The sequence below is a fragment of the Macadamia integrifolia genome, unplaced genomic scaffold, assembly GCF_013358625.1.
Source record: "Macadamia integrifolia cultivar HAES 741 unplaced genomic scaffold, SCU_Mint_v3 scaffold100, whole genome shotgun sequence".
NCBI lineage: Eukaryota > Viridiplantae > Streptophyta > Magnoliopsida > Proteales > Proteaceae > Macadamia > Macadamia integrifolia.
Genome location: NW_024868049.1, coordinates 211,114 through 221,202, shown reverse-complemented (window position 1 = coordinate 221,202; position 10,089 = coordinate 211,114). Strand labels below are relative to the sequence as shown.

Below are 10,089 nucleotides of genomic sequence, written 5' to 3'. Positions count from 1 at the left end.
TCAAATGCCATGCCTCTCTTGGAAATACTGTGCGGCTATGGGTACATGTGGCAGCAACTATGGGGGCATTGCAACGGTAGGCAGGGAGCCATGTGCACCTAGCAACACACGGTTGTAGGCAGTGGTATGTGGCAGATGGGCTGACCATCTGGATAGACAAGCCATGCCTCAAGTTATAGGTTATGCGGGTCTGAACTTCTTGGCCACTTATTTCATAGGAGTCAAGTTTGGTCTCCTATGGAGTGAGGGGGTGTGGGTTGTGTCAATACATCTGAGAGAAAGAGTACAAATAAGATCGCCAACCCAAAATCCTATGTACTTGTTTTCACATACATACCAAGTCTTTGTTGGGCTTTCTGTGTAGCTACGAGCCTAGGTGGCAGCAGCTATCGAGGTCTAGATGTATATGGTAGGCAACCATGAGGGCCAAGCAGCACACCATGGCAGGGCACAACGCACACCAAGGGCCAAATCTTCTAAACCGATGTACCATGTAGGTGTTTTACACATGCCATGCCTCTCTTGGGCATGTCGTGCTACAACGGGAGCATATGACAGAAAATTTGGGGGCACGACAGTGTAAAGCAGGAAGCCATGCACGCCCAACAGCACATAATGGCAGGCAATAGTGTGCGACAGAGGGGCTAACCATCAGGACAGACGCGCCATGTACCATTTTCACACGCCATGCCTTCATTAGGCATGATGTGCGTCGATGGGCACACATGACAGTAGCTGTGGGGTCATGGCAGTGCATGGCAGGCAGCCATGTGCACCCAGTTGCACGCTGTGGTGGCCTTGGCGCACACTAAGGGCCAACTCATCGAAACCGACGTGCCATTTCACTTTTTTTCCCATGCCATGGGTCTTTTGGATTTTCCTACCATGCCAGCTCATTGTCTGGTGCCCCGCTTGCAGCTTCTCTGAAACCCCCTGGGAAGAGTGGTACCCCCTCCCTCAAGGTAGCTCTTATGCTCTTTGCCCCTTTCCAGAAGGAGACATGACCCCCCCCCAAAAATCATACTGGACTATATTTTAAGCTTCAAGTATCCAAATCAAATAAACTTGGTAGGAAATTAGAGAAAAATCCAAAGATTATTTTCATACAAAAATCATATTTTTCTGGTAAATATTTATTTTTGTATTAATTTTTTAATAGTAAGAAATATATTAAATTCAAAAAACTATAAAAAAATTTATTTTAATGTATTTTTCTGAAAACTAAATTTCAGATGTCTTCCAAAGATTGATAGAATGTTCTGAAAAGATATTGGACCATTCTAACATATTTTGATATTTTCTAATATTTTATGATTGAAACATTACAAAAAATACCCAAAAAAATAAAAATTCGGGGTTGAAGTGAAAATGATTGTACTTTGAGTGCCAAATAGCCAATTACAAGGCTTTTCTAACCCAAAGGGATGTTTTGCACAACATGATTTAAAGACCCAAACTATGTTGTGCGGGCATGGCCTTGACATGTTCAGTAGTGGGTGCCTCGTGTGCAGTCAAAGGCCACAAAGGAGCCTCTGTTGCATGGGCCATGGGGCCACGGCAGCACCCATGTGCAAGCCATGTGATTGCGGCTATGTGCGTGGTGGCCTGCAAACGTGAGCACGAAAGTGCAGCAATGCCTGCAACCTTACGCGAACCATGTGCTGAAATGCCCGTGGCATGTGCGGCCATACCTGCCATCATGATCGCCGCATTGGCAGCTATGCCCGTGAACTTAGGCGCTATAATGTAGCCATGCGTGCGGCATGTGCAACCACGCAATGCAACCTTATGCAAGGCGGTGTAGCCCGTTCCTGCAACCTCGTGCGTGGTGTGTCAGGCAACTCACGCAACTATGCATGTGGCAAGGCAGTGATGGGGGTGGCATATGCAGCCATGCCTGCAACCTGGAGGGCTGTGTGCAGCAACGCACACAACCTTACGAGCTGTAGGGCAGCCATAGGTGCAGCATGTGCGGCCATGCCCACAACCTTGCGTGCGGTAGTGCAGCCATACGCGCAGCATGTGCGGCGAGGTAAGCAACCTGGGGCGTGGTAGTGCAGCCATCTGCGTGTCATGTGTGGCCATGCCTGTAACGTTGTGCGCGGCATGTGCGGCCACATATGTAACCTTGCATAAGGCATGTGCAATCGTGTCTGTAGCCATATGCATCGAAGTGTGGCCCAGGCCACAGCCCAGTACTCGCAGCCTGCACCATTACCCGTAGCCCTGTGCAACCATGCTTGCCACCTTACATACGGTTGTGCACCCTTTCCCGCAGTAATGTGCGTTGTTGCCTGCCACCTTACTCGTGGTGGTGCACCCATGCCCTCAGCCATGTGCTCGTGGTAGCCTACTCCCATGCTCGCTATAGTGCAGCCTTACCTGAATCCATGAGCGAGGTGGCATACAACATTGAGTGCGGTAGTGCAGCCACACCCGCATCCATGTGCGCGGTAGCCTGCCACTATGCCAGCAGCCTTGCGCGCGCTAGTGCAACCTTGCCTGTAGCAATACCTACACCTTGTACGGCCATGCCAGCTGCCTTCCACGTGGTAGTGCAGCCATGCCTGCACCCATGCACAATAGCCTGCATCCATGTGCGTGTAGTACACCCTTACTTACGGTACAACCTTGCTTGCAGCCATGCACGCTGCAGCCTTCACCTTGTTAGGCCATGCCAGCCACATGCACGCTCGGTAGTGCAGCTGTGTGCAAGACAGCCTACCATCATGCACGCAACATGTGCATCCATACCTACATCCGTGCGAGCGATAGTGCAGCCTTGCCCGCAGTCGTGCACGCATAGGCCTACAACCTTGTGCAGGGTAGCTTAGCCATGCTTGCACCCGTAAGCGCGACAGCTTGCATCCATATCCGTGCGGTAAGGCCTTGATTGCGGCCACATGCGCGGTAGCCTACCACCATGCATTCACCTTGTGCAGCCATGCACGTGATAGCCTGCCACCAGCCACACAACATGTGTGGCCATGCGTGCAGTACTGTCACCTTGTGCACTGCCTTCATATGCACTTAGGCCCTCTTAGAGGGCACGCATAGGCACAGTTATGGGCACGTATATGTACACACTTATGGCATTCAAGAGCACACTTAGGCAACATTTGGGGCATTCAAGAGCACAATTAGGTGACACTTGGGCAAAACTTGGGTGCACGCATAAACACACTTATTCAACACTTTGGGGGCACGTATAGGCACACTTAAGGCGACACTTGGGGCATTCAAGAGCACGCACAGGCACACTAGTTGCACACTTAGGCAATAGTTGTGGGCATGTATGGGCATAGTTAGGCAACACTTGGGCCATTCAATGTGCACATGTAGTCAACACTTGGGGTGTTGTGTGGCCATTCAATGTGCACACATGGGCACATGTTGTCAACACTTGGGGCCACGCGTAGGCACACACTTGGGCCATTCAAGAGCACGTTGTCATTGCTTTAGACCTTTCTAAGCAACTATGATAGCACTTAGCACTCCCACTAGCACTAAGTCAACCTAATCACCCTCCTTAAGGGACTTGGGAAGAGAAGAAGTGAACATAAGAGTGAGTTTGAGAAGAATGAACTTGTATTGCACTAGAGAACTCTTGAGTACAAGGCTTGAGAACTCACTTGCTTGGTTGAACACTCTTGGTTGGTCCTTGGTGAGGGCCTTTGCCAAATGAGGCAGACACCTATTTATAGGCACCCCAAGTTACAATGGATGGCTAAGATATTTACAAATGTCCTCCATCCAACGGTTGGGGAAGAAACTAGAAGCTTCACACCTCCTTAGAGAAGAACTTTAGAAATCTCTCCCAAAATATCTCCTATAAATATCTTCTACAAATATCTACAATAAAATATCTAGAGTTATTACACTTTTGTAGAAAACTCTAGAACTTGGACCTTACTTAGCCCAATGGCCTAAGTCTATAGGCTTGGTGAGCTAGGCCCGTGGGCCTGTGTTGGGCAGGTCGTGACACTCTCTCCCACCTAAATCTACGATGCCCTTGTCACAACCTCGTTATGGTACTTTTATTCATGAGGCATCTCAGCATGCCAGTTGTCTCCCATCTCATCTCTCTCTCTGGTCGCCCCTTCCACTTGACTAAATACTCCATCTAAGGAGATACTTTGTGGCACCGGATGATTGGATCAACAACAAAATTAGCCTCCCTCTTGCAAGGAGTAATGCCTATTGGGGTTCTTTTTGTAGTCACATCACTTGAGCCTCCTACAATGTCGTCTGGTTGTCTCCGTTCTCTTATTTCCATCTCCCTCTTCTTGGCATGGATGGCTTTCTCCCAAATTCTCCTTGTCTTGCCCTCCTATCCAAGGGCAAGTAACCACCTAGCCCTTGGATGGTTCGTCTCGACCCCTCGAGTAACATTATATAATGGGCATTATTTGGAGTTGATAGCCTTAGGACACCCTTCCACCTTGGACGTTGTTGGTCTGAATTCCTTTGCCTCCTCCATCAAGGCAAGGTTGTGTGTGGCTCCTATATCTACCTTCGCCTATGTGGGCTTCCCATTGATGCACACTTTTGCACACATCAACCCCTTCTGAGAGTTAAGGGCCTTAACCACTATCTTGGCCCTGGTGGCACCACGTTGCATTGGGGACCCAATTCAAGGTGGCTCTTCCAGTTGGCCCTCTTCCTCCAATAGGGCACTAAAAGCTTTCCTCCTGGGGCAATCCCTAAACCAATGTAGCTCATCACATAGGAAGCACTTGTATCTAGGCTTGAACCGATTCCTCTTATCACGCTTGTACCTTGGGTCCTCTCCTTTAGATATGTCATAAGAGGTAGTGGCTTCCCTTGCCACTGTCCTCCTACTCGTAGCCCAACCTTCCCATACTTATCCAATACGAACTTCCACCTTATCCAACCCCTTTGCATACTTTTAGCCTTGAAGGTGGCAACCATCTCCTCTTATTTACTTACTATAGTGTTGAGAGCACCTTGTAGGGACCCCTTGAGGTCCCTCATCTGGCCATCAAGCTCCTCTCTGAGCTCCACATGGCCTTTGAGCTCCTCCCCACTTTGCTCTAGAACAATGAGGCACCACTTTGCCTCGGCCAATACTTGCTCCCCTTGAGCTAAAAGAAACCCCATAGGAACACCAAAGTCAATGGACTTGCCTTCGCTCTTTCTTTGCTTACTTGTGTAGGTGTCGGTCGCTATTCCACGGTTTTAGCTCACCTGTCTTCTATCCCACAAGCTTGGCTCCCTCGCAATTGAAGCTTTGATACCATAACTGTCATGGCCTTGGACCTTTTTAAGCAACCGCACTGGCACATAGCACTCCCACTAGCACTAAGTCAGCCTAACCAAACTCCTTAAGGGACTTGGAAGAGAAGAAGTGAACACAAGAGTGATTTTGAGAAGAATGAACTTGTATTGCACTAGAGAACTCTTAAGTAAAAGGCTTTAGAACTCACTTGCTTGGTTGAACACTCTTGGTTGGTCATTGGTGAGTGTCATTGCCAAATGAGGCAACACCTATTTATAGGCACCCCAAGTCACAGTGGATGGCTAAGATATTTACAAATGTCCTCCATCCAATAGTTAGGGAGGAAACTAGAAGCTTCCCATGTCCTTAGTGGGGAACTCTAGAAATCTCTCCAAAAATATCTCCTATAAATATCTTCTACAAATATCTACAATAAAATATCTAGAGTTACTACACCTTTGTTGAAAACTCTAGAACTTGAACCTTACTTAGCCTAATGGCCTAAGTCCATGGGCCTATGTTGGGCAGGTCGTGACAACGTGTACATTTAGTGGCACTCAATGTGCATGCATAGGCACACTTCACTTGGGCAACATGCATAACCATACTCAAGCAACCGTTGGGGCAGTTAAAACTTAGGGGCATACCTAGGGCCACGTGTGGACAATCCTAGCCTCAGGAGGGTGTGGGGGTAGATTTAAAAAGATTTGGGGGGAAAGAATAGGGGAAAAAAAGAGGGGGGGACGAATCAATGCGATATGGGGCTGAATCTCAGTGGATCGTGGCAGCAAGGCCACTCTGCCACTTACAATACCCCATCGCATATTTAAGTCATCTGTAAAGGATTCTACCCATCGCTCGCTCGACAAGAATTATGCTTCAAGGTAGCCCACATAGCACGTCCACTGCAGGGGCTTGGCCAACAACACGTGCCTCTGGGGGCCAGAGGGCCCCTATTGCGGGTTGGCAAATGGGGGACAGGCACAGGCATCGCTTCTTTAGTCGGGATTCTGACTTAGAGGGGTTCAGTCATAATCTGGCACATGGCAGCTTCACGCCACTGGCTTTTCAACCAAAGGCGATGACCAATTGTGTGAATCAATGGTTCCATTTGTACTAGGTTGAATTACTATCGTGACACTATCATCCGTTAGGTAAAACTAACCTATCTCATGATGGTCTAAACCCAGCCCACATTCCCTATTAGTGGGTGAACAATCCAACACTTGGCGAATTCTACTTCGCAGTGATAGGAAGAGCCGACATCGAAGGATTAAAAAGCAACGTCGCTATGAACGCTTGGATGCCATAAGCCAGTTATCCCTATGGTAACTTTTTTTGACACCTCTAGCTTCAAATTTCAAAGGTCTAAAGGATCAATAGCCCATGCTTTCATGGTTCGTATTCGTACTGGAAATCAGAATCAAACGAGCTTTTTCGCTTTTGTTCCACATGGGATTTTTGTTCTCGTTGAGCTCATCTTAGGACACTTGCGTTATCTTTTCATAGATGTGCCGCCCTAGCAAAACTCCCCACCTGACAATGTCCTCCACCCAGATCGCCCTGTCGAGGCAGGCCTTGGGTCCAAAAGGAGGGGTAGAGCCCCACCTCCGACTCACGGAGTAAGTAAAATAACGTTAGAAGTAGTGGTATTTAACTTGCGCCATTTCTAGCTCCCACTTATCCTACACCTCTCAAGTCATTTCACAAAGTCGAACTAGAGTCAAGCTCAATAAGGTCTTCTTTCCTCGCTGATTCTGCCAAGCTCGTTCCCTTGGCTATGGTTTCTCTTGATAGTAGACAGGGACAGTGGGAATCTCGTTAATCCATTCATGTGGAGATGATGAGGCATTTGGCTACCTTAAGAGAGTCATACATACTCCTGCCGTTTACCTGTGCTTGGTTGAATTTATTCACTTTGACATTTAGAGCACTGGGCAGAAATCACATTGCATGAGCATCCACAGCAACCATTGCAATGCTTTGTTTTAATTAAATATTCAGATTCCCCTTGTCTGTACCAGTTCTGAGTCGGCTATTTGATGCCCGGGGAAGGCCCTTGAGGGGGCCGTTCTCAGTCCATCCCCCGATGAGCACGTGGCGACCCACTCTCATCGTGAAACCAGCTCGAGTAGTCCATCGACAGTCGATAGGTTAGGGACTGGAACCCCCGTGTCCAGCCCTCAGAGCCAATCCTTTTCTGAGGTTACGGATCCATTTTACCGACTTCCCTTACCTACATTACTCCATTGACCAGAGGTTGTTCACCTTGGAGACCTGATGTCGTTATGAGTACGACTGGGCATGGTCAGCACTCAGTCCTCTGGATTTTCAAGGGCCGCCGGGCATGCACTGGACACCACACGATGTGCATTGCTCTTCCAGCCGCTAGACCCTACCTCTGACTGAGCTGTTTTCAGGGTGGGTAGGCTGTTAAACAAAAAAGATAACTCTTCCCGAGGCCCCCACCGATGTCTCTAGATTTCCTAATGTTGTCATCAACCGCCACGTCCTACTTTGGGAATTTTAACCTGATTCCCTTTCAGAGCACACGGGTATACACACTCTCTGACGGGATTCCCCCGTCCCTTAGGATCGACTAACCCATATGCAAGTGTCATTCACATGGAACCTTTCCCCTCTTTGGCCTTCAAAGTTCTCATTTGAATATTTTCTACTACCACCAAGATTTACACCGACGGCCGCTCCGCCTGGGCTTATGCCCCAGGTTTTACAGTGATTGTCATGCCCTCCTACTCATTAGGGCCAAGCAGTTGCCTCGACGGCTGGGTATAGGTTTTGCACTTTAGTGCCATCCATTTTTGGGGCTAGTTGATTCAGCAGGTGAGTTGTTACACACTCCTTAGAGGATTTTGACTTCCATGACTACCGTCCTACTGTCTTAATCGACCAACACCCTTTATGGGTTCTAGGTTAGCACACAATTTGGCACCGTAACCCGACTTTCGGTTCATCCCGCATTGCCAGTTCTGCTTACAAAAAATAGCCCCCTTGGAGCCCTCGATTCCATAGAGCCTCAACAAAGCAGCCATGCCGTCCTACCTATTTAAAGTTTGAGAATAGGTCGAGGGCGTTGCACCCCCGATGCCTTTAATCATTGGCATTATCCGATAGAACTCGCCTGAGGGCTCCAACTATCCTAAGAGAAACTTTGGAGGGAACCAGCTACTAGACAGCTCGATTAGTCTTTCACCCCTATACCGAATTCAAACGAATAATTTTCACATCAATATCGCTATGGGCCTCCATTAGAGTTTCCTCTGGCTTTGCCTCGCTCATGCATAGTTCACCATCTTTTGGGTCCCGACAGGTATGCTTTCACTCGAAACCTTCATAGAAGATCAAGGTCGGTCGGTGGTGCAACCCACAAGGGGATACCACTTGTCTATTTCCTTATGTCTTATGAGTTTTACTCACCCATTGACTCACACCTGTCATACTCCTTGGTCCGTGTTTCAAGATGGGTCAAACGGGGAGCCTGACAAGCCGATGCCTAGAGCATGCCATTACCAATAGGCACGCCATCGAGGTGCATGCTTCCTACCATGATCACGACGATGACATCTCCTCAGGTATAACACGACAACCTGGGCTGGGATGCTACCATAATCCACATCGGTCCACGCCCCAAGTCGAGCGGTGGACCGGCTATTCAACTTTTTGCATCCGACTGAGATGCATCGCCTGCCCATCCACTTCTCTCCCGATAATTTTAAGCACTCTTTGTCTCTCTTTTCAAAGTCCTTTTCATCTTTCCCTTGTGGTACTTATTCTCTATTGGTCTCTCGCCCGTATTTAGCCTTGGACAGAATTTACCACCCAATTGGGGCTGCATTCGCAAACAACCTGACTCGTCGACAGTGCCTCGTGGTGCGATAGGATTTGGTCATGACAGGGCTCTCACCCTCTCTGGTGCACCCTTCTAAGGGACTTGGGCCTAGTCCATCGTTGAGGATGCTTCTACAGACTACAAATCGAACGACAAAGCCACCCAATTCTCAAGAAGGGCTCTTCCCGGTTCGCTCATCGTTACTAAGGGAATCCTCGTAAGTTCTTCTCCTTCGCTTATTGATATGACTAAACTTAGTGGGTAGCCCCCCTGACCTGGGGTCGTAATCAAAATGCCATCAATGGCAATTAGGGTCACCAGAGCCCAATGGGAGTAGAACACGCACACGATGTCTGAACAATGGCAAAGTGGCTCAAACCACCACTCATCGTGACACTTGCCACACAAGGGACTCTTAACTTTGGGCCAATTGCACCTCAAACAGAGACACAGGGGGCCGATCTTCACTCTGCACCACCACTATAAGGGGCAAAAGAGGTGGGGCAACATGATGGTGATGCCCAGGTAGGCGTGCCCTCAGCCCGATGGCCTAGGGTGTAACTTACGTTCAAAGACTCAATGGTTCATGGGATTCTACAATTCATAGCAAGTATCACATTTTTCTACGTTCTTCATTGTTGTAAGCACTGGGATATCCACTGCCGAGAGTCATTAAGATAAGATTCGGATCTAGGATGACCACACCACACCAAACCAAAGGCGCAATGATGTCATGTCCTTTCCGTTGCGAGTTCCTTGGTGTCGACTACACCGGTGGTTGTGTTTAGTTTGAATGCTACGAAGGATCATAGGTCGACCTTTTACAAGAGTTGGGAAGGAAGGAGCTGACGCTCCCATGCCCAACCTTGATCATGCAATGTAACATGTTCATGGGTCTTGCTGGGCAGGTATCGATAATGATCCTTCCATAGGTTCACCTAAAGAAACCTTATTATGACTTCTCCTTCCTCTAAATGATAAGGTTCAGTGGACTTCTCGT

The 10,089-nt window shown here is 48.4% G+C and overlaps 1 non-coding gene and 1 pseudogene across 1 annotated transcript; both read right to left on the bottom strand.

Annotated features, from left to right (window-relative positions):
- Positions 1 to 5,982: 5,982 nt before the first annotated feature.
- On the bottom strand, positions 5,983 to 9,373 carry LOC122062331. Its single transcript, XR_006134921.1, has one exon. It is a non-coding gene; the product is annotated as a 28S ribosomal RNA (ribosomal RNA).
- Positions 9,374 to 9,604: 231 nt separating this feature from the next.
- LOC122062318 lies at positions 9,605 to 9,760 on the bottom strand (annotated as a pseudogene).
- Between the last annotated feature and the right edge of the window lie 329 nt (positions 9,761 to 10,089).